Here is a 26,226-nt window from a genome sequence, read left to right as displayed (position 1 = left end):
AATAGTGAGCTTTGCTAATGTGTTTCTCTCACGTGTCATAACATAGTTAAATAGGGGTATGAATCCTGCAAATGGCAAGTGTGTGGGGGGGGATTGTAGGGTTTGTGTAATTGCAAGTGTGAGAGAACAGTTCCTTTTGGCAACTACTACAATACACCAGATGCTGCATATTTCCCCAGTAAACACAGGTGATGTTACCACACTATCAGTACAGCCAAACAGGGCTAATTGCCCAGTAATGCCAATAGTGCGCTCTGCTACTGGGTCTATTACCACTGTCAGAGCACAGATAGGTATGTTTTGGAAACCCACAACTGCCACATGTGGTTGTGTCACACAAAATGACCATGTGTGGGTTGTTGTTCATAACAATGCATGACATTGCTTAAACCAGCAATGGCAATGCACACATGATGTATGTGTGTGACACATACACATATATACCTGTGACCTGCAGTAGTTACCATGTCTGACACATGCCTCAAGTGGATAAATGGTATTTGCAATGCATAACATTATGACTGTGTCTTACTGGGCAGGGGCCGCATGCGGTATGTGTATAGACAGTGTGAGTTGTATATAGTATCATCCTAACAGCGGGGGATACACATCTGGTCTGGGCCATATAGTCAACATGTAGTCGATGAACAGGTGCTGCATGTTCCCACCTGTTGTGGGAGTGGTAACATGTTGTTCCACTGCAATTCAGTGACTACATGCTGGGAACCTTTCAGCTAGTGTGTTGTAGCTACAGTAATGCTCACACACAATGTTCGGCTGGATGCAGTCCAGCCATATAAAGACATATCTAGAGACTGTCATATTCCCAGTGTTGTTAGGGAGGACAGGTGGGTTTCCTGTGTATGGGAGGGTTGTGTGTGCCAGGCTATGAACCAGAAGGCAGTCCAACACACTGTTAGCTGCTCATGGATAGGCCCTGATGCTTTGTGCTGTGCCAACAACCTGGAGGTGTGTGTATCTGTGGTGCCTTGAGATACCACCCCCCTGTTCATGTGTGTTACATGTGTGGGGGACGACAGGCATGGTATGAGGTATAACCTGGCAGTGATGGGTTGCACCTGTGAGCCGTGAATCAGGAATCTGTTACTGCACAGATATTGCAGTTTACCGTGCTGAGGACAGTGTCCAGTGCATGCATCTTGTGGTGTACACTGCTGGTGTTGTGTAGCATTACTGTTAGTGTCCTATCCCATGTGATACCCGCGGAGGTGGTTATGTAATCTGTGTCCTGCAGCAAAAGGCACTATGTGTGTATCAAGGGGCTTTGCCAATATACAATGGCCCATGGGTGTCACGTGCAAGCTGCCCCTCGCAAATCATTGTGGCTTCCCTAGCATGTAAGCACACGCTGACAGCCATTGGATACCCTATGAATGACATTGGAGATTGAGCAGAATGTAGACATAGAACACCCTTCCTACATATTGTGGTAGCATACCTGGTGAGGGTATGATGGCAACCAAGGTCAGGCTCATACTGGCCCGTGCCACATGCTGAGAGAGCCCTTCTATTTTCCCTATCATGTAGTCCAGGGAGGTATGTCTCAGGTCATCCATAGTGGCATGGACAATGACTGAGTCATATGTGTCCATGCCTCTGACTGACCTGTATGCATGTGTTTTGTGGTGGACCATAGTGCCCCATGGGCATATCACTGTGACCTTCACCATGTACAGCCTGTTGAGCAGGACCCCACTGCAGCGGACAAGAGAGGTACCTGACACATCTGTAGCAGGTGTGTTGTGTAGCCCTACAGGCTGTGAGTGTGTGGCACACAGGATGTGTGTGCCATGTGTGGCATGTGCTCTATTCCGACTTAACTTATGCCTGTGTGCCAGCTGCAGAGGTGTGTGATGCTCAGGCAGGATGCTATTCTGAGGCTCCAAGTATGCCCCAGTGTGTTCGGATTGCTGTCAGTGCGGGTTTATGTCAGACTGGTATTGTAGTCACTGTAGTATGTCATGCCACCTGACAGGGTATGGCAGTACTGGGTTCAAAGTGCTCAGTCCCCAGATTGGCTATGTGGTTGCATCTCACACATGTGTTGTACGTTCCTGGCCAGGGGAGAGGGTTGACTGCATACATGTGGCAGCTGTGACATTGCCACATGACTCACATAAACCACAACTGGACCATAGAGGTGATTCACAGGTTATCTTTGCACATGCTACCATAGTGTGATTGCCATGGTGATTACCAACACATACGGCCAATGGGGAACAACATACTGAAGGTGAGTATGTGTGGGTGTACTGCTACTGATTTCATAGCGCTGGCATATATGACTGCACACGTGGGTAAATGCCAGGTAAGTCTTATGCAATGTGTCACAGACAACGTACATGCGAGCAGGACAGACAGTGGCGTTCTGTCAGGTGGAAAATTGACATACGTATAGTACGCTATGCAGATGTCACTAGGAATCCACAGAAGCTCTGTAAATCTGCATTGCAGGTGGAATCAGTGTTCCAGGGAACCTCAAGCAAACATGCATGCAAACAAAGCTACAGTAAGCAGGGCTGGAAGTAGTCCATTGTACAACAAAGAAGGGGTAACACTTCCAGTAGGTAACAGTGCAAATATGCAGGCACTATCAACATGTACCCAGGAATGCACAGCTCAGATGTCCATGGTAGAACTGATATTATTTAATATTTAATTTAATTTAAATTAAATTGGTACTGCACACATATCAACATGTGCAAACATCCACATTGCATAGTCGTTGTGGGCAACATGCCACCATTAGTGTACATGTCCATCATTGCGTATCACTACTTGCATTAGCTTCTCCCCTGTGCTACCTATGTATGTGGCTATCTGTTGACATCCTTACCACCGGTATGCAATAATGTGCAGCTGTTACACTATGGTACTTACTATGGGTGTAGATAACAATTCAGGACAGTCATACAGTTACTGCATCAGGCATGCTGGGATATACACACAATCATATCAGCACACTGTACTGTTACCAACATGATACTAGTAATACACTTCTATGTAGTCACCCTGTGCATCAGCAACATGTTAACCTGTTCCTGCACTGATGTTGGAGATTGCAGGAGGTGGCACAGTTTCATCATATGCACAGGGTGTGAATTAGGTATGCCTGAGTCTGCCACTGATACCACCAATTGACATGTATGTGTATGTGTGTTGGTGAGGGACAGCAGTACAGGGTGGGGCACTGTTGGTGCAGTGTGTGTGTGTATGTGGTAGCCCTAGGTGTTAACATTTCGCATGTGTGTATGCATGCACACAGTTCCACCTCATGGCTGCCATATACTGGAGTTTGTGGACAGCCACAGACTGCACCTGGCAGGTCATACAGATCAGTGTCTGTGGGCATGGACACGGTACCTGTGCCTGGCAGGGGTGCTACGGACCATATCCGGTACTAAGCCAGACTGGGTACTGTCATCAGAAGCGGGAGTTTGCTGACTGGACACAGGTCCCTGTTGGGACTGTCCAGAGCCATGTGCACATGGTCTCCTGGGGCGGTCTGATGACAGCACAGACCCAGCATTGCTGGGGCTGCTGCTGGCACTGTGGGGGCATCCGCGGGCCTGTTGTCATCTGCGCCGACTGCCAGCTGCTGCTGTTGCTGGCATATGGCCACGTCGATGCCGCAACCGTCCACCATTGCCCTGGCTCATGGACATGTGGTTGTGGAACTGCTGTAATATGTCCCCATAACGTCTGTCTATGACATCGGTGAAATTATGGATAGCATCCGCAATGTCATGCATACTGTCAGTCATGGATGTGCGACATGCTCTCAGCTCCCTCAGACCCTGTCTGGTGTACCTTTCCATACATGACTGTGCCTGCATGACAGCCGGAAACATAGCTGAGGTTAACAGACCTCTTTGGGCACGTCTGCCAGAGGCAGTATGCCCAAGGATGCTCCCACGAGAACCCATGGGCAACTGTCTGTGTGGTACCATCTCAGGACCCTGCCCATGGCTGCCCCACACAGCAGCCATGGGCAGGACCCTGCCCATGGCTGCTGTGTGGGGAAGCATGTGCCACAGATACCACATTACCCTTGTCAATGCCCACTGTATCCTGTCCATCACCTAGGGACATTGGTGACATAGGATGTACTGGCAGGATGACTGTGCACAATGAATGGGTTGACAGCTGTGCACTGTCAATTGGCTGCCCAATGACGAACCCTGACACACCTTCCTGTGTCATTACACAGATATCATCATTATCAGTGCCTGTGGCACCAGATTCATGTTCCCTGCTGCAAGACACCAGAGCAGCACCAGAACCTGTGGGAGGAAGACAGGAAACACAGTTTACAATGTCTACACAATGTTACCAGTGATGCACACATGCACACATGGACACATGCACACACGCACACATGCACACATGGACACATGCACACATGCACACATGCACACATGGACACCTGCACACATGCACACATGCACACGTGGACACAGGCACACATGCACACATGCACACGAGGACACGTGCACACGTGGACACATGCACACATGCACACAGGCACACATGCACACATGCACACATGCACATGCACACATGCACACGTGGACACAGGCACACATGCACACATGCACACGTGCACACGTGGACACGCACACATGCACACATGGACACCCCGCAGTATACACACAGAGCACTACTGAGTTACACTATTATTACTAGCACTATCAGGACTATTATAGGTATTGTTAAAACACACTCACCAGCATGGATGGGCTGCCTTGCTGTAACACCGGAGGGACCTGAAGAAATGAGGGGATTAATGTCAGTGGGCACAACTGCGCCATTGATACTGCATATGATACAGTTCAGTAGTACACCAGTTGCCTTTCACATGTCAGCTGCTGATATTGGCAATATCACACCTGCACAATTACATACTATGTTGACAGCTACATACCAAGGACACACCTTACACATGCATAAACTAACAGTGTACAGAACAGTCAAGTGTACATATGGCATATTACCTGCACGCTCCATGTCGTGTTGCTGTGTGGATCCAGCCTCCATCATAATGCAGGTGTGTTGCTGTTGATGTTCCTGGGCTGGAGCCATAACACTTAGGAGTAGCCCCTCCAGTCTGGTGAGGGGGGGATGTGTGGCCACCCCACCTCCTGTTTTGTTAGACACATGGACCAAAAGCCTCAGATATGCTCTGAGTTACTACACACCTACTTAACATTCACTGAACCCACAGATATTGGCAACATTCTGGCAGACAGGTTCAGTGCAAATACCCCCCCTCCCTTTCCCCCAAACTTAGAAATACTTATCACAGCTGAATGTAACCTCCCTATCATCTCAGATGTCCAGGTGAGGGCCGCCCTCAGCAAAGCAGAACACACAGCATCAATGTGACCTGATGGTATCCCTGGATGTGTGCTACGTGAACTCCAAGAGGAGATACAACCGCATATAAAACTGATATTTAACCTTGGCCTTAATACGGGATATGTACCTGAACACTGGCATACAGCAACAGTGGTCCCACTCCACAAAGGAGGCACCTCTACTGACCCTGGGAACTACCGCCCCATAAGCTTAACCAGCCTGGTCTGCAAAGCTATGGAAAGATTCATTATGGGACTCATATACAGCGATATTGGGTACCTGCAGACACTTGATCCCACCCAGTTTGCCTTTGTGAAGGGCTGATCCTGACTTTTGAACCTGGTTGACCTTTTCAAAACAGTCACTACAGCCGTTGATGAGGGCAAAGCAGTCCATTCAGCCTACCTGGACTTGCCTATGGCCTTCAACACAGTACTCCACTCAGGCATCATAGACAAGCTCATCAGCTTAAATGTTAATACATATGTCACATGATGGGTTGCAAACAGGTTGAACAACAGAATCCATACAGTCAAAATTGCGGGAGCCATGTCAGACTCAAAGCCAGTCACATGTGGTATCCCACAGGGCTCTGTCCTAGGACCCCTCTTGTTTGGCATTTACTTCTCAGATGTGAACGCAAACATGGGCGGGTTGTGGATGACAAAGTTCCCAGATGACTGCGAACTAAGCGCCATAGTCGTTACACCAGCTGACACACACATCCTACAGACAGGCCTCACTGAAACGGACAACTGGTGCCAGAATCATGGCCTAACACTGAATGACATGTAATGTATAGTCATCCCCTTTGGGTAATACTACGTGCACACAACTTATCACATAGACATACATATAGATACAGACCAATAACACATATGGAGGGTTCACAGTATGTAGACTATTAACTTGTTACTTTACATTACCTGTGTTTGTCGCAGCTGGTTGCGTTACCATTAGTATAGCTTCCTGCTGCTGCTAGCCCAGCTTGATACTGACACTGATGACAGCTTCAGCTTAGTTTGTCTTACGTGTGGTTTTTGTTTGTGTTTTTATTTTCTTTTTTTTCTCTCTCTCTCTCTCTCTCTCTCTCTCTCTCTCTCTCTCTCTCTCTCTCTCTCTCTCTGCCTCCAGATGGTGCAATGAAAGTATTGCATGTGTGGAGTGGGAGTACAGGATGCTTTTATAGGTATCTGCATAAGTCCATGTGATGGCCTCTGCACCAATTGTAAGCCAGCATTTGCTAATTGCATGCAGCCAGTTGTGTACTGATTGCAGTTCTCACTGTGATTTCAGGACAGTGCTATAAAAGGGTATGTGAGATAGGCGTTGCCCTTTCAGATTGTAAGGGCGGGGATCATGCTGGTATGCTGTGGACACTGTTCTGTGAGTGTAAAGGTTAGTATCTCTCTCATGATTCAGGCTGTGTTGTAGATTCACATTTCTCCATTCATCTCTCCTGTTTCCTGTACTAAGTGTGTATGTACACTGACACCTACAACTATATATATCTATATATATATATATATATATATATATATATATATATATATATATATATATATATATATAATATATACATATACATATATATATATATATATATATATATGTATATATATATATATATTTATATATGTATAATAACTGACATTATTACCTACTAGCTACCAACTAGCATGGCTGTTTCTGTTCACACACTACTATTATAGAAATCCACTAGATTTGACAGTAAATATACATGACATGCTTTGTGTACTACACATCCTATATTCCCTTTACATTCATTCCTACTATTACATGATATATTTATTGTAGCACAATGTTCCTACATAACAGTCATGGCTTAGTGGTAAGTCATGCAGACTACTTTTTCCAAGGTCCGGGGTTCGGGACTGACAGTGGGATTTTATTTTGCTTTTGAACTGACTACAGGACCTGTCAATCAGAGTGACTAAGGCACTTTTAAGCAGTTGTAACCGGGTTAGCGCTGGTTTGCGCGGAGCTCACGCATGCACACTGGCGTTCAGCTCCGCGCGCACCCTCTTACAACCGTTTAACAGTGCTTACTCTGGCACACACCCGCGCTATTTTCTTTGAAAGAAATGAAAATGGGGAGACAGGAAAGTGGTGAAAAAGGGGTCACAAAGAGGGTAAAACAGTAGGGGAAACAAGCTTGGGTTTTGCAGGAGGGATGTAGGTAAGGCCCATAGCTGCCCATTTCTTCATCAGCAACAGCTGTGCATATGTTTGTAATTTGGTGTGACATTTGAAACCTTCCACCCCAGAGAGAGGTGTCAGGACAACAACAATACTTGTTGTACAGCCAATTGTAATTGATAGTTTCCACGTCCAGCAGATATGTGTGGGGAATGGGCAGCTATGTATGGGGTGTAATTTCTTTTGTGGGTACAGAGTGCCTTTTTTTTTTTTCAGGTGAGAGTGGTATGTCAGGTAAAGGAAATCGGTATAGCTGGGGAGGTAGGTTGGGTAGGTCAATAGACAAGACAAACAAGACGCATACAGGGGCGGTGTGTGATACGTGTGGGGGGGGGTTACACAATTGACGGGGATGGATGTTTGGATATCCAGAGCCCATGAGCCCACAGATGGCAACAATGGAACTGATATTCCCACCCATGGGCAGTTGCCACTGTTCCTTCACTGCCCAGGATGGGGCTGTGCTGGGGGCTGTATAGGCCGGGCAACAGGCATGCCCGTAAGTTGTGCCACCTGTGCCTCAAGCTGGTGTAGGGGCCCAAGAACAGATTTCTGGATCTCCTTACGCACCACAGTCTGGACACTACGGAGGGTGAGTGGTGGTTCTCCTCCGGCCACACTTGCAGAGGGGGGATGAGCCCCATCCCCTGCAGCGCTTCCACCCGCAGGTGGCACAGGGCCACCGGAGGAGGGTCCAGACTGGGCACTACTGCCAGGTGCACTCACCAGCTGAGGTGGGAGAGGTGGGTCCGCTGGAACCCGCCTTCCCTGTCATCCTATGTTTTGCATTATGTCATGACAGTTTGGGTTAGTAACATACAATACCATTCACAATTAGTTGTAACAGCATGCATTAGTATTCCCATTAACCAAACACCCAGATATTCACACCATTGAACAGCGAGCATAACACATGCATAATTTGAACAGCAATACACAGTCCAACAACATGCAGGGTTGATTGATGGCAACAGGCCATCAGGTTTGGATGTATGAACAGGGCAGATGCATCAACGTACATGCAAATATGTATGACCCAACAGGACAAATGTACAGGGGTGTTAATTGTGATTGCACATACCAATTTCACGTGGAATGGATTATATGTTGTTATAGGGTAGGGTGAGGAAAATATAATTAACACCTTCGAATACCAATACATATGCTGTACATTTCTAATAGCTGCAGATATATACACACTACTGTTCTACCTACAGTTTCCTATGTGATAACTACTTCAAGTTGGTGATAGGACTGTTACTGCTACATCAATATACATTTTATTGTTATTCATACACGTTCATATCTGGCTTTGTTCAGCTACATCATCCTGCTACATTTGCTTTATATAGCTATAGACAACTGTGGATGTTTGGTATTTCAGACAATCATACTATCTGCATATTGCAGACTGAGAGCAACATATCCAGATTTTGGGATACACATTCCAGCTGCAGCAACATTTTGAACACATTTCGCAGTTTGGTTCTGCTTGTCACATTCATTTCATTCTGTACTGACTGCAGTACACTTTATTCAGGGGTTATTACTGCTTTATTGGTGGATTCATAACTCTTTCTCACACTCTCTCACTTGTTTTAATTTTACAATTCAGGATGGTACTTACTTCTAGGCTTTATTGACATGTTTTACCTGTAGTTATTACAATCCTTTCCAACAGTCTCACTTCTGTCATGTTTCAGTATTTCAACAGGGATATATTTCACACATGTGATTTGCTCATCTTCTGCAGCTGTACTTTTCAGCCTGCTGCAGGTTGTGTACTATTATATTACAGGTGGGGCATCTTTATTTCAGACTTTATTTCAGACATTTTCATTTTTCTGTTTGGATTACAGACTGCAACACACTTTTGTAATCAAGCAATACTTGCAAACACTCTTACACTGTTACTTGCACAGTTTATTACTTAGTGACTACACTGCACTCTTTTGCTAACTGTCATACTTTTATATTTCTTTACATTTACAGGGAGAGGATTACTGACCTGCCTGGTGGCGCAACTGCACCAGCCTATCGCCATAGGCTCTGCGGTTTGCAGAACGGACACCTGCAGCTGTAATATAAATAAAGTAATATTGGAATACACATCTCCATAATATCAGCTAGGTTAATTTCTTACATACATAATTAAATGTAACTTACTCAGTAGTGGGGCGTTGGGCATTTGCCGGGCCTCCTGGATCCAAAGGTTCAGTTGGTCCTGCTTACGTCTCTTCAGGTCCGCATGGTGGTGATGGACCTGCTCACCAGTCCTTGGAATCCCTGTGGCACTGGTGAGATCATGAGCCAACCGGTCCCACGCCTCAGCGCTATATGCTTCCCACAGGACCTGGCCCTGCATGAGTTGGGCCTCATGATTGTGGACAAGGAGCCAGACCATATATCTGGACTCCTCAATGCCCCACCTCTGTGCTTGGAAGTAACTACCCTCACCTACTCCTGACATTCTGGCTGCAAGTTAGTTCTACAATCGGTTATGCTGTGTATTCCCACCTATGGGGCTTATATATGCCGATTTTCCCGCACTTATCTGTGATTGACAATTTTGGAATTGTATCAGCTTCACAAAACCTGCTTTGTCATGCTCCTCTTTCTATTCATTCCTATATATTTGCTATTACTGCATTTCTAAGTACAGCTGTCATGGCTTAGTGGTTTAGTACCTTGACAATGGTGCATAGTATCCTGGGTTCGTACCTGGCCACTGCTTTTTATATTTTATGACTGTCTAGACAGGTTAGGGGGTGTGTCTGTGTAAAGACAGTTTTGTTACAGCTTGCTCAACGTTGCCCGTCGGTTAGCTTGTTGGCGTGGTGCGCAGCTCCGCGCAAACGGGTTACGCTGGTTTACACCTCATTTGGCTGTCAGCATGCATATTACGCTCAGCTCAGCTAGGGGCACACAGTTTCAGCGTGTTAAACCACGGCTCACCTACGGGCACTCATTTTGCACCTGTTGAACCATTGCTCACCTACGGGCACTCATTTTGCACCTGTTAAACCACTGCTCACCTACGGGCAGATGCACTCAGCTTGTTAAACTATAGCTCAGCTATGGGCACATCTGGCATTTATTATTTTATCTCACATTTCTTCACAATAAATGGCCTATTTCATTACATTTTACATAAAATATAATTTTATATGTGCACATATGTGTCAGGGACTTGTTTCCTGCTTATTTCACTAAAAATAAAAATTGAGGTTGTGGGGGCTCGAACCATGACTGCCTGCTTTTCAGCCGATGTCTCTACTGCTATGCTATTGCTTTTTGGCTTACTTTGCATAGTTAGTTCTTATATGCTTTTCCACTTACTGCTAACTGTGGCTGAGCTACGGGCACGCCCGCACAAACAAGTGCACTCACGGGCAAACATCTTTACAGTTTAAAAAAAATATACAACATGTTCATTTATATGATTTTATGTTCATAGTCTGTGGGGGCATGTGTTGTGTTGTGTTTATTCACATTTCCATGTACTCTGTCGTGGGGGTTTACTTTGGGCACTTTTACTCTTCTGGGGGCGTGTCTGCTTGCAGGGCTCGGCCTACGGACACGCCCCCTACTGTCTTCCACTGACCGTGTTAGCCTTAGGTGTGATTCAGCATGCCCTCATGCATATGCATGACATGCTGACATCCCACCGTTTAACTACAGCCTCCGTGTAAGCCTTGTATCTCTTACACAGAGGCTCCGTGAATCCTGTCCGTTGTATTACTAAAGCTTTATATAGTAAAGTATAGTATGAATACAATATAACTAACATTTCTTTAAATATTCATAGTATGAATATGATTTATTGATGAAATAATATGTGATTATATTATATTACATAATAAATCACTTACACCACTACATTACTTCTTGCAGTTTAATAACTTTTGAAATTAACATTCTTTACTATTTTAATTGCAGCATACATTTATATTCTGTGGTAACAGAATATGTAGAAAATATAGAATATTTAAAAGTCATTTGCCCTTTAGTTTTTTTACCCTGATGTTTTCCAAGATGTAGTGCCTGCCTGTCTTTTAGACACATACCAGTCCAAGCCATACGTTCGGATGAAAGTGGGACTTTATTAGCTTTAAAGTAGTTAACTGCTTCATCAAGAGTACAAAATATCCTTGTACCTTCTTTAAAACAATTCTCAGTCTTGCAGGAAATAAGAGATGGGCTTTAATATTATTTTTTTAAGTTCCTTTATAAATGGAAGGCATTGCTTTCTTTTTTCATTACTTTGCAAGAGCAGTCATTATCAAACCTAATCATACTGTCTCCTGTCTTTGTAGATGGAGTAGACCATGTAATTTTCCAAATCAAATCCTTTTCTAGACTTGAGATGAAGTTAACAATAATGGACCTTGGTGGGGATCCTTTTCTCTTTGCAGAAGATAAAGATGTATGCACTATTTCTATACATTGAGAAAAAGCTTCTGGAAGATTTAATATTTTTGGAATCCATACTTTAAGGAAGTTGATTGTGTTGTCACCTTCTAATTTCTCTCTGGAACATCATATATTCTGACATTATTTTTCTCTCTCTATTGTCAACATCATCTATTTTTCCCAGTAACCATGTATTTTGGTTGAGAAAAGATTCAAACTGATTTTTCCTCATTTAATCTTCCACCAAAATCATTAAGAGCTTCTTCAATGCCAGATATTTTTCTGATCTTGGTATCTCTATATAAGAAGACACAAGATATTCTTCAAAATCTTCTATTTAATAAAATTCTTACTCTGTAAAGGCTATATGCCAAGGCGCTAAGAGAATTTGGTGTTTTATTAAATAGAAGATTTTGAAGAATATCTTGTGTCTTCTTCTATAGAGATACCTGGACACCTGGCAGTGCGTGGTTGTTTTCTACATCTTTTTGGACTGTGGTATTATTTTTTCTGATCTGGTGCATCAACATATTTCTCAGTACATCAATTTGTCTGTTACAGTCTTCATTAATACTATATATTTATTGTCAAACTTCTCCATTTTTCAGAGAATTTTCCTGGATAGTCAGTGCATGAAGTTATTTATTTTTTTTCATGTTTTCCTGGGGTTGTGATTTGGAGCGACTCATATTTGATAATAAATGTGCTAAGATAGGTTATATATTTTCCAATAATTTCTGATGTAAACTCTATAAAATTATCTTTATAAGATTCCACCAAATATTTTTGATATTGAAAAGAAAGAAAGCCTGTCTGAATACTTCTGAATTCTATAAATCTGGGAAGCTCCTCACAGGTGCTTCTATCAATCTGCCATCTTATCTTAGAATCAAGCATTGCAATTCTGTATGGGCAACATGTCTTCAGTAGCCTGTTATGAAAAGCTGTGCTGGATCAGATTTATAACAGTAGTCTATGTGGCCTGACATGACCAAGGGTGTTCATTTTAACTGGCAAACAAGACCAGATGCCTGGCTTCTTAATTCACAAAGTAGCATTTAAAAGCTGCATAGGAAGATGATCCCTTGTTTCACATCTATTTGCATACTTCATCTATTGTTTAATTTCCTTCTGCCTTACCGATAGCAACCAGAGAGTGCAAATGAAGGAACAAGTGTCCATTTGAGGCCCACAATCAGGAGTGCACCATCAGTCTGTTTCTAGCAGAGAAATTCTCCATGTGCAAATTATACCCTGGTACTGGCCCTTCTGATCCTCAGGTGAGAAAGTCTTCCCCTTTCACTTGACATTATCTCACCTCATGCCACCTAGCTAGTTAGTGGATTGGGCTAGTCCACTTTTACACATTTGCTGTTTGTTATGGTTCAGTCTTGCAGCATTTCATCATGGCATTATTTGCAACTGGAACACAACTTATGCTGATGACCACTGAGCCCTTTTCATCGGTAGATTTGCTGCTGATCACTTGGCACTTTCAGATAGACTTGAGCTTATATATCTGTGGTCTCCAAATGTGCAATCTGTATGTGATAAACCTATGTACCACAGTTTGATCAGGCTTTGTAACTAACCAAAAGAACACTATGCATATTCATGAGCAGTACTGTAAAGAAAGCAGGGGAGTTACTGCAAAAAGCACTCAAGTATAGAGTTTCCATTCATTCACTACTTTGTAACACAGTCTAAGCCACTTAGGCCATTCATTATGTTAACTGATACTCTTTGGCAATTATGTACCCTGTCCAGCATAGCTCTCCTATTATCTTAAATAGGTTCATAGGTTCATAGGTTCATAGGTTCATACTAGGCTATCTGCCCGAGGGCATTTACAAGCCTAGCCCATAGTTTTGTGGCTTACGCCACCCCTTTAGTATGGGGAACTATACCCATTATTTTGCTGTGCCTCTGTTGAGCAGTGACACTGAGGTAATCCCTGGGGTATATCTGCGATCTCCCATCCATTGGTCAAGATTTCTCTTGAACAAGGCCAGCGAGGTGCTCTGCCTCACATATACCGGGATTTTATTCCACAGCATAGGAGTCTTTGGGTGATGAATCTATCCTCCAGCACGCCCTATTAATAGCCGTGTCGAGGTTTAAGTCTCCCGCCCTTGTGGCTCTGACAGATCTAGATTTTTGAGGTGAAGCATATTCATCAAATCTGGGTTTGACATGGCCTTGTATGTTAGGCAAAGGTCACCTCTGAGCAAGCGGTAGCGACTGAATAGAGCTGGAGTTCTTTCAGTCGGGCAGCATAGGACAGATGTTTGAGACCCTTTATCCTTTTGGTGAGGAACTTTTGTGGCCTCTCCAGCTGCTGCAAGTGTCGGGTCAGATACATTCCAAATGGGGCATTGTACTCAATCATTGGTCTGATGAGTGATGAGTATAGGGAGACTATGACCTCCCTTGATCTAGATGAGAATCCCTTCATGATAAGGTGGGCAATGTAGAAGGTCTTCCTAACTACTTTAGCTACATGGGTGTCGAATGACAGACTACTATCAACCCGGGTCCCCAGGTCCCTGATAACTTCTTCTGTACTCAGTGGATTGCCACCTATTTGGTAGCTAGGGGTAACCTTGTTTTTCCCAAGGGTATGACTATGCATTTTTGGCATTTAACTTTAGGCCATGGCTCTGGCACCAGTTATCCGTTTCTGTGAGACCCTTCTGAAGGATATCTGTGTCAGATGTGTTTTCTACTATGGCCAGTTTGCAGTCATCTGCAAACTTTGTCAGCCATAACCCTCCTCTGTTTGCTTGTACTTCGGAAAAGTAGATGCCAAACAAGAGTGGGCCCAGGACTGAGCCCTGTGGTACACCACTTGTGACAGGCTTTGAGTCTGACATGGCGCCAGCAACTCTGACCCTGTGGGTTCTGTCACTCAGCCAGTTTGCAACCCATCTTGTGATGTATGGGTTAACATTTAAGCTGATGAGTTTTTCAATGATACCCGAGTGGGGTATTGTATCAAAGGCCTTCGCCAGATCGAGGTAGGCTGTATGGACTGCCTTTCCCTCATCAATGGCTTTGGTGACTGTTTCAAAAGTCAACCAAGTTTAGAAGGCATGATCTGCCTTTGACAAAGCCAAACTGGGATGGATCCAAAGTCTGCAAATTCCCTATGTCTTTATTTATGAGGTCCATTATGATCCTCTCCATGGCTTTGCAGATAAGGCTTGTCAAGCTAATGGGCGGTAATTTCCAGGGTCGGTGGAGGCACCGCCTTTGTGAAGTGGGACCACAGTTGCAGTGCGCCACTCCTGGGTAATATCCAGAGGTAAGACTATGATTAAACAGCTGTCCTAGCTGTGGGTTTAATTCCTCGTTGAGTTCGTGGAGCACACAGCCGGGGACACCATCAGGTCCCATGGATGCTGTGTTTTTGCTTTGGAGAGAGCAGTTCTCACTTGGGCGTTGGAGATGTTTGGGGGCTGCAATCGCTTGGTATAGATATCTCTCCTTTGGGGAGGGGAGACGTTTGCACTGAACCTGTCAGCCAGTATGTTGGCAATGTCTGTAGGATCAGTAATCTTCACATCATTTTGAACTAGTTCTGAGCATATCTGGGAGTTTCCTCCCAGGTTTCTAACATAGCTAAAGAAGGCCTTATGATTGTCTTTTGAGTCTTTAGCTATTTTTCTCTCAAAATTTGCTTTGGATGATTTTATGAGAGCTCTTAGTTTTTTACTTATAGTGATCAAGGGTGTCTTACCTTTTAAGGATTTTGCTCTATCTTGTAGTAGCTTCCTCCTTTTGTTGTAGAGTTTGTTTATGGCTGGGGTCCACCAGAGTGGACGCTTGCCTTTGGTACAAAGAGTCTTTGTTTTGCTTGGGATTGCCTTATCCATGCAGTCCTGCAGGTGCAGGTGCTGCATTTTGCTGGATAAAGCAACAATATAACACTATCCTAAAAGCTCAGATCATATCATATTGCAGAACTCACTCAGACCGCTGAGATAATTTTGATACTGTTAGATTAAGTCATTTATTTTGGGAGTAATTATCTGAGCTTCTGTCCTCATACTTTCTCGGACAGCTCAGAGTACTTCTTTTCACATACTATGTCATGCAGCTTCACTAACTAAAGACTGAAGATCTTGCCAGTTGTTTTCCATCCATAGCTTTGTAAAGCTATAATAGAATATAAGTCTTGCTTTTCTACATTTGAAGTAATGTTGGTTTAACAGGGTTTGTGAGGATATGGCTGGTCTACATGATTTAATACCTGTCATGACAGTGTTATGTGGTTGAGGAAACTCTCACCTGTAGGGATATCTACAGACTGGCCAGTGTTTGGAGTCTTACATGTGTTGTGTTATTCACAGATGACCTATCTTTAGAAATGCAGTAGCATAGTTTGAGGATTGCAGTCAGTACATGGTGACAGCCATGAGAGTTACTGACTTCATAGCCCTCAGAAGACATATGTCACAACAAACCCTGTTACACCAGTAAATGTATGAGTTTTTCACAGCAATATGTCAATATTGGCCCTGTGTTTGTTCCTCCAGCCACAACTCTGTCAACCTTTGTACATATGTCATGCAGTAAGAGGTGCATATGTTCAGTACACCATTATTTATTGACATCATACCTGATAACAAGCCAGTGAGATATTAGACTGCTACAGATGTTATGTATAGTAGGGCTTATATTTGAGGACAAAACCTGGACATTCTGTTGTAGTGTGTACAGTAGTGAGGTTTGTGTACTTATGGTAATTGTCGACAGAGTGTGTATTGCGAATATGTACCTTGGTCTGTGTACAGACTGTGGTAGATGTCATTATTCTTGGTCCTGTTCTATCTGATGTTGCATGCAGCTCCAGTGTATGGTACCCTATCGGCGTACATGTTTGTAGGCCAAAACCGCACATGTCCCATACCACAGTCAGGCATTGGAATACACTGTGTACTGGCCCAGTATATGTAGGGTTAGTGTGTGAGTAGCACATATGAGGATGGTGTTGATCACACAGTCTTTATACTGTAATATTAAGCATGCTTACCAAATGTGGCTGTGGCTGTGTTCAGATTGGTTGTGGGTATATGCTTTCATGCAGGTGTCTGTTACTCCATGCTGTTACATGCCTGTAGAGCCTGCTATATTTTCAGGCACATATGTATTCCCCCATAAGAAATGTAGGCCAGTGTTGTGTCAGTCTGCCTGTAGTGTGCACAGTGTTTTGTGACATGCCTAGCAGCACAGTGTACATACCCAGTGTGATGTTATGTCCAGATATTTGTCAGATGTACTGCTGCTGGACCACTATAACTATTGTGTATTTCTGACAAAGCAGTGGGATGCTGTACAGATGTATGTCACTAACTAGTAGGTAGTATGTGGGCTTGTGACCTCTGCTTCTCCAGTTATTATGTGTCAGGACAGACAGGAGTGTGTGAATGCATAAACTGTGTGAGCATATCTATTCCAGTATTTATGTGATATCCCCATTTACATAGCTGTATACATCCACTTTGTCAGCCTTGGTCCACACGTCTTGCACTAAGGAGTTCTGTGTAGACCTCTGGACTGACCAGAGTGTGTCAGACTGTCCACATTTATTGGTCATATCTCTTCTGTATTCCACAGGACCATTACTGTGATATCTGTGGTACTGTACTATGATGATCTTAGGATATCTGTTAGTAACTGATGGCGTACATGTCAATATCAGATGTGACTTCCTGCACACAACATTTCTGTTGAGACAACCCCTGTTACAGTAGTAACAGTCTACATTTATACCTGCAATACTTACATGACATCCCTTTGCAGTAAGAGGTTGTGACTGTTGGTGCTGAGTTATGACTCCACTACATGTTCTGGACATATATTAAAGATATATGTGTATATACATATATATATATATATATATATATATATATATATATATATATATATATATATACACATATACATATAAATACATACATATATGGATATATATATATATATATATATATATTCATATCCTTGTTATGTGTAAACATGACTGTTGTATATACCTTCCCAGATGTATCACACCGTATTTATCTGATATGTGTATATGTAGATATAACGACATACGTGATTCAACAGTAATATCACTAAGTACTACACAATTGTAGAAGTCATAGCAGTTGTTTAACACTATTCAGTACATGTACTGACAGATACAGTGGAAAGAACAACAACTGACTTCATAGCTATGATGGCATAGTGGTTAACCGCTGTGACTACAGTGTACAGGGTCCTAGGTTCAAGACCTGCTAGGTTTGTTTATTTTGTTGCTGGGCAGAACAGGGGCTGTTGGATACAGAGTGGTTAAGGCAGTTTTGAGCAGCTTTTATATGAGTTTGTGAGGGTTTGCACGACGGTAAGTGCTGCTAACGTACCGTTAAATGTACAGGTGCTTACACCATGTAGGCTTCACTTACCAGTGCACAAATGTGCTTAGTATTTATATTACAGCAATGCTGAAACATGCTACGCATGGCTCAGCCCTGGTAACCAGTGCTCACATTCCGGTCTGATAAAATAGCAGGGTAATGACATCTTTAACAAGTGTATTTAATTCCATGTACATAACATGCGTCTATGTGCTGTCATTACAGTAGCAATGGGTGTGAGTCTACTGTCTGGAACACCTGAGTATATATGGCTTCTACAACACTCTTTTCCATTTGAATGTGTTACATACATGGGTAGTATCACAGGTTATATGCAGTCACACTGGCATGTACTGTATCATTACGTTACTACTGTTGACAGTGCTTTCCCAAGTAAGAATAGATTGCAGATTGTAGTACTGCAACCAAACACCCCTACATGCAAAGATGGACTCTGAGTCCTCACTATCGTGTTCTTGGTGTGTGAGCTGTGTCTCATTAAATATTTCCTACTGGATATTGATCTGACCTGTGGATATTTACTGTAGAATACTGTGTGTATAGGACATGTCATTGAGTGCTGCTGTCATGTAGTAATGGCATAACTATCGGTGTCAGACGTTTCTCTGTCAAGACATTCATCATTATGCATAGCCAGTTGGCTAGCTGATGTCTGTCTGTCCTATGTACAGATGTGTAGATGTCAGGTATCCATCTTGGCTACTTACAGGCAATCTATGCTTGACTGACCCTGACATATCTGCCCAGCTGTGTTATGAATGCCACAGCTAGGAATCCACACCCTGTATGCACCACATGCCATGGATACCTCAACTACACTACCGCAATCAACAGAACATGCATGGGTACAGGTCTCCAAGACAGACACTGACCATGTTATGTAATATCTGTTGCATACATGTCAAGTGGAGCACCTCACTGGCCCTCTGCAAGAGGCAGCCAGATGATTGGATGTTGCATGTAACTCTCACCCTCAGAATCACCCCTGTGGTATCTATTGATAGATGGCCTGCTGGGACAAGGCAGGTGGCATGATACCACTGTACACACATCCCCTACACTTCCCATCTCTCCATGGACAATAGTCTGGTACATACCTATGAACGCCTTCACCGATGGACCCCAGTACTGACAAATGTGTGCATGTGCATTACTGAGTATAACAGTGTCTGTGTGTTTGTAGACCTGTAGTTGATAATACCCTGAACCCCTTCACACCCATCGCACTCCCCATTGCCATAGTTAGATGTTGCTGCTGTACCAGACATTTCAAATACCTTATTATACACTTCACCTTAAGGGCTACCTGGGGCTTGCAGTACCAGCACAACACTGTTGTACAAATAGGTTGATAGGCATGGGATACCCTCTGAGGTTTGGAAAGTGTGTGTATGTGTCCATGTGTGTATATTTGTAGGTTACAGCATTCTGAGGTCACATTCTCCTAATACAATACGCCTTGCCACACAGTATTAGGGATAGAGATGTTGCTAACCGTAGGAGAGCCATTACAATGCATCACCCTACTATCCCTGTGGCATGTGCATTAGATGCATATCCCTGTAGTTGCACTCTTGGGATAGACAAGGGGTTGTATTGCAGTCCTGGTCAATGTGTGATGGTGGGTATGTCAGAGTGTTATAATGGGTTTCAGTGTGCACAATATCCACTGTGGGGTGTGGGTGCTGGGTATACTGTCTTTACACCATGTTACCCCAAGTACACATCCCATGTTCCACTGTATGGGGACCACTGTCGCCATCAAACATACAGGTAACTGATAATACTATCCAGCCCAGTTATGCATGTGCTGTGTGCAACTTATCTGTAACAGAATGGACACACTGACAAGGTAGTTAGCACTGACAAGCTCAGGTCTCTCAGATGTTTGTATGACTGTTATGTGTTTGTCAATGTGTATATAACAGTATGTCACACTATGTATTCTCCAGAAACAACCAGTACATCCCCCATTACCATACTGCACAGGCCTGGGGATTTTCTTCACATAACATGTAACCTGGAACACGCCTCATTCTAAAAGCTGTGTGGTGTGTGCAATTAAGGCCACACACATCAGTAGCACTACATACCTAGGTAGGGGTTCTAGTCCTAGTGTTGCCAAGTAAGAGTGTGTGTGTGTATGTGAAGGAATCTACTTCTGTTTGCAGAATATACATGTCCCAGGAGGTCATCTGTCTGAGAACTGCCTGGCAAATGCTAACATTTCACAGGTATCATCCTGTGGAAATACATTCCATCACAGCTAGTGATAGATGTGTAAATGCCCTCTTCCCCACTGTATAAGTGTACAGTGATACTGGGGTTGGTATATATAGGTGGGTGTGGCTCTTGTAGACACAGCCACTATCATTGCAGTTACTGTTGAGTGTGTCCCCCCGCTTAGCTGGCCGTAATACTGTACAGTTCATATTAACAGGTTAAGTAGTTGTCTATCACACTACCTGCAGTTCTACAGCATCTCTTAACCTCCAAAGTGTAGGGCTGTGCCACCCATACCAGCACACCTATGTTTACCGAGTTGAGGATTCCACTATATTGGGGAAGGTGACATATACCCTGCCAGTACCCTCATCAGTAACATTAAACTAGCAGACTGTTTATTTCCCTATGTGTTGTTGTGCCTATTCTGTCTTGGTGGAATTACATAGGCTAAAATGGGTTCCTTGCACAGGTAGATACATCCATGTGTACAGTATTCTGTGTATATTGCATCAACACTAAAGCCTCTGTGTGTGTTATACACAAACATGTGGTGTATACCACCCAGTACACTAACCATTGTCCACTGTAGAAGGGCTGCTGACATCAGCCACCGTGCACTCACCTGTATACACCACGCCCAGACCTATCGGCCATGTGACACATGCAGTAACTGTTATACAGACCTGTGACATGTGTTCACCTGTACCCAGGATATGGCACAGCCAAGGTGTCACCACAGTGCCATACCCCTTATAGGATACAACAGCAGACTATCATCCTGCTGACACATGGACACCTACAACACAAACAGAATACATTATGGGTACCAAAATCAGTCAGTGTTAATAACAGGTATAATGCATCATGGCTGGACAGCTACACTTCCTGACATGTAAGTATTAAACTTTGCTGCTGACAACATGTTACACAGCATTACATTGGTACACTGTAGTACAGTCATCCTGTGCCACAGAACCATATTAGCCTGTCCCTGCATTGATGTTATGGATGACAGGGATGTGAAACAGGTATCATCATATGCACAGGGTGTGTTGTTAGTTTGCCAGAGACCTAGGCTGAGCCATACGTTTGACACCATGTGTGTGAGTGAGGGGGTTAAATTGTTAATTTGACTGTGGTGATGTGGTGTGTGTAGGTATGGGGATGCCCCAGCTGTGTTGGTATTGTGTGTGTGTATGTATGCACACAGTTCTGCCATGTGGGTGCCCTGTACAGGGGTTTGTTGGACAGCTGCAGACCATACATGGCAGGGTGTGCAGTTCACTGTCTCTGGCCACGGACATGAGAACTGTGCCTGCCAGGGGTTCCATGGACACCACCAGGTACAAGCCATGATATGGTACTCTCCCTTGATGATGACATATGTCCACTGGATCCGGGTCCATCTTGGGACTGGCCAGGGCCATGTGCACATGGCCTGCTGTGTTGTGGTGTGGACAGCACCCCCTCTGCAGTGCTGGGGCTGGTACTGCCACTATGGGAGCAGCTCTGTGTTCTGGCACATTCAAGTTGACCTCCAGCTGCTGGTGTCGCTGATCTACATCCACATGGCCATCACACCTCTCCCACCATATGCTCAAGCAAAGACATTCCACGGTCAAGAATTCCCACAATCTCACCCAACCATCTATCCATAACCTCTGAAAAATAATGGAGGGCACCTGCAAGATCACGGATGTTGTCAGTAACAGTTGAATGAGTAGCCTTCTGCAGCCTCAGAGCCTGTCTGGTGTACCGTTCCATACGTGCCTGCACCTCCATGATGGCCTGAAACATGTGTCTGGTGGTACCAGATGTGGCACTTCTGCCAGTGGCATGATGACCAGCAGCCCTCCAATTACCACCCCTGTACATCTGCCTATGTGGTACCCCACCGGACATCTGGCTATGGCTGCTGTGTCCAGACACACGTGCCATAGATACCACACTGTCTTGTCACATGCCACCAACTGACAACTGTCCCTCAGCTATGGCCACTGGTGATGGGGTATGTATAGGCAATGTGACTTTGTGTGAGGATGGGGTGAATAACAGTAGGATGCCAAACGATGGTGCAGCTTCAGCCCCTGACAACCCCACCTGTGCCTCAACACACCTATCATCATTTTAAGTGTCTGTATGGATACCAACATCAGATTGCATGCAGGAGGGACCCTGACCCACCTCACCACCTGTGAGAGGAAAACAAGAAATGCACTTTAAGACCTGTACATCATTGCTTAACAGTACACAAATACACACAAACAGACACGCACACCCTGACATTCCACCATACTACTTACCTGTCCCTCAGTTTACAGAATATCCCCAGTTTTTTCTCTTATTTTCCCCATCCTGCATCAGTCTTGTATAATTACAGTCAATAATACAAAACATTAAAGTATCATTCTTCTAATTGCTCAGAAAAGTGATCACAAAACATGACCTATTACTCCATTAACTCTTTAACTTGATTGGAGTCATTTTTTCAAAGACTCCCTGATGTCATCAAGTGTTCACCCTGGTTTTGTTCAGACGTCTTGAGTATGGCCCCCATATGTTATGGGCTACTACAGTTACTCAATAATGTCACGCACTGGAGTGTCATACTTAACTATTGTTCAGTAGATGCAAGATCTGTTGCTCTATTAACGTTTTATGTGGACTACAGTAATATTTGGAAACACACTCTGGTGTTGTCTAGTAATTCCCCAATGCATCTTTAGTGCTGCATACATGAGTATTCTTTCACTTTTCTGCTGATTGCAATTAAAACAGTATCCCTGGTGTCTAGTTTTCCCTACCAATGCATCTTTCATGCTGCAGACTTTATTATACTATCAGCTGTCCTCAGATTACATTTCAGAAAAGTATTCCTGGTGTCTAATGTGTCTGTCCATGCCCATGTACTGAATGATTTCTAAGGGAAGTTGAGAGGTATGAACAACCCCACAATCATACATGTGCACAGACACACACACACACACACACACACACACACACACACACACACACACACACACACACACACACACATTCTACAAACATCAACCCCCTCAACTCCACCAGAGAGCACTTACAGACAAATTAACCCCCCCCCACACACACACACACACACACACACACACACACTTGCAGGTGAGGTTGCACAAAGATATTACACACAGACCTCTCATTACCATTCTGTCAACATGCTTGACATATGGCACTCAACAGCATGCAGTGCAGCTATAATCAATCCCTGCTAGCAACATTATACATCTCTGTGATGCATGGGTTGTGTTAGTAGGTGATGCCCCTACCCCTGGAACACACTGCACCCATGTGCACAATATTGCTGTGCACCTGTTCGGCACCCTGGCATGTACAGTGCACCATACCTCACAGGTGTACACATGTGTCAGTTATGTTTGCTCTGCTGATCACAGCCCCTATGTGTTTGTCAGACACATACCTGGGATGCTATGTGGACAGATGTCATTTGTGAATGCCTGATGTCTGATTTACACATCTCATCATCAGTGGTGCATGTATGGCCAATAAAATACAATTACACTGACAACCTTCAAACCTTACCATGGCTATGGGGAGTGTACACACCCTTATTGATATGGCACCCTCTTCCCTGATATACCATGGGGCCACATTACTGCATATGTTAACATTACACGAACCTGATATGTGACATATGACCTGTACAATCCAATGCAGTATCAAACAAATGTGTTAGTTGAGCAGATGCTGATTCAGATGCATACAATTTGTGGGTGCATATGTGTGCACACCCTTATCATGATGGTTTGTTGCACCTACTGTTATGTGTACTACAGCAGTCACTATTCCTGGAAGGGGTATACTAGCATGGGCCATCTGCATTTGCCAGTATTTGGTCACTCTGCCCTACAAATGTCCCCCAACTCTACATGATTGCAAGTTCAACTCATGTGCGCAGACCTTGGAGGTCACACAGTGCCGTCACTATTGCTGTGGAGTCAGGGTTGTGTCTGCCACAGTTCATGACCTGGACTGTGTGCAGATACAGCCATTCTTAGTGAGCTTTGGATCTCTGCTTCAGTGCACTGTTATGTTCAGGATGACACCCCCTCCCCATCCTTAGCCTTTTTGCAGATGCTTGACAGCTATGAGATACACGTGTGTGTCATTGTGCAGTGTCCCAAACTCTGAACACCATGTGTACTAGTCTAGTCCCTGCTAATGAATGGCAAACATACAGGTGTACACTGGCACCAGCAAGGTAGAGATGGGGATGGTGGGCCTGAGGTGGGGTGAGGTGTTGGTTGTGCAGCACATGTATCTTAATTGATACTGTGTGTAGGTTTCCAACATGGTCTTGGTACACCAGTACATATTGCAATGCATGCCTTTGGGGGAGTTTTGCTGTTATGCATACGCTACCTGTAGAAAGGCCTGGCTGATGTTTCCCGTGGTACAACTGTCCCATCGGATTACCTAAACCCATGGGCCACACTTATGCAGAGACCAGGCAATTGCCGACACAGGTACTGCACAGCCAGTACTTGCTAGACATTCCTGCAACTCTCTCAGTGTTGTGGCATGTTACTAGGCAGCCTGCATGACCAGTTTGCAACATGTGTCGTCATCTGTCCTGGATGGCCATCTGTTTATTTTCTACATTAATCCTGTCGGATACATCCTCACCATATACATGACTGCCTGCACTGTTTGCCATGGTATATGCAATGGTGAGGTAAGGCTACATGCCCAACTCCTGGGTGCTACCTGTTGGGTATGGGATCCATTCCATGCTTGCAGGATGTGTGCAAGCCACGGCTGCCTCTGTTGCAGGTAAGTGGGCACATTTGATGGCGAAATGTCTTGGACAGCAGACCATTTTTTTGGTGTGACATTGAAGACCTGTACTTACTGGACGGTCCATAGTCATTAAGAATGCATGCTGTCAGTACCTCAAAAGCTGCTTCCACAATATGTTATCTGGAGTGTATGCACACATATGCTTCCAGTGTTTGTCAAGGTATGTATTCCTCATATTTGCTGTCCTAAATTAGGATTCCATATTACACATTCATTGCTCATGTTAGGACCGCATTGCTGGTTGTAAGGGTTGTGGAATGCAGTATTGTGGTATGCCATAGTGTAGATCTGTAACAGCTGCCACTGTAATAGTGGTATATACACTGTTGTAGCACTGTATAAGGGTGATGTTTCAGACATGTCCCTACTGTAGGCCATTTGTCCCACCATTATGTTCATCTCTGTGCACACATCTTGTAATGACAGGTTGCTAGCTATATTGCAGGACTCTTACATACCCTTCAGATACGCCACCATGGTGACCACCATGATGCAGTGCAGTTAACAGCAACAATACATGAATATGTACAGCATGCATTATGGGTAGGTGTGTTAAATATGTTCATGGAATATACCATGGCCATAACATGACAGGTGTATTGGCAAACCAGAACAAACACCATACTCACCAGCTACAGGCTGCTGCCCCGGAGGTATACCAGAGGCACCTACATAGTTGTGTGAGAGATGTGATGTCAGTAGCCACACCTGTGGC

This window comes from Protopterus annectens, chromosome 5.part0, assembly GCF_019279795.1.
Source record: "Protopterus annectens isolate FY-2018-M chromosome 5.part0, PAN1.0, whole genome shotgun sequence".
Classification (NCBI taxonomy): Eukaryota; Metazoa; Chordata; order Ceratodontiformes; family Protopteridae; genus Protopterus; species Protopterus annectens.
This window is presented reverse-complemented; position numbering follows the sequence as displayed.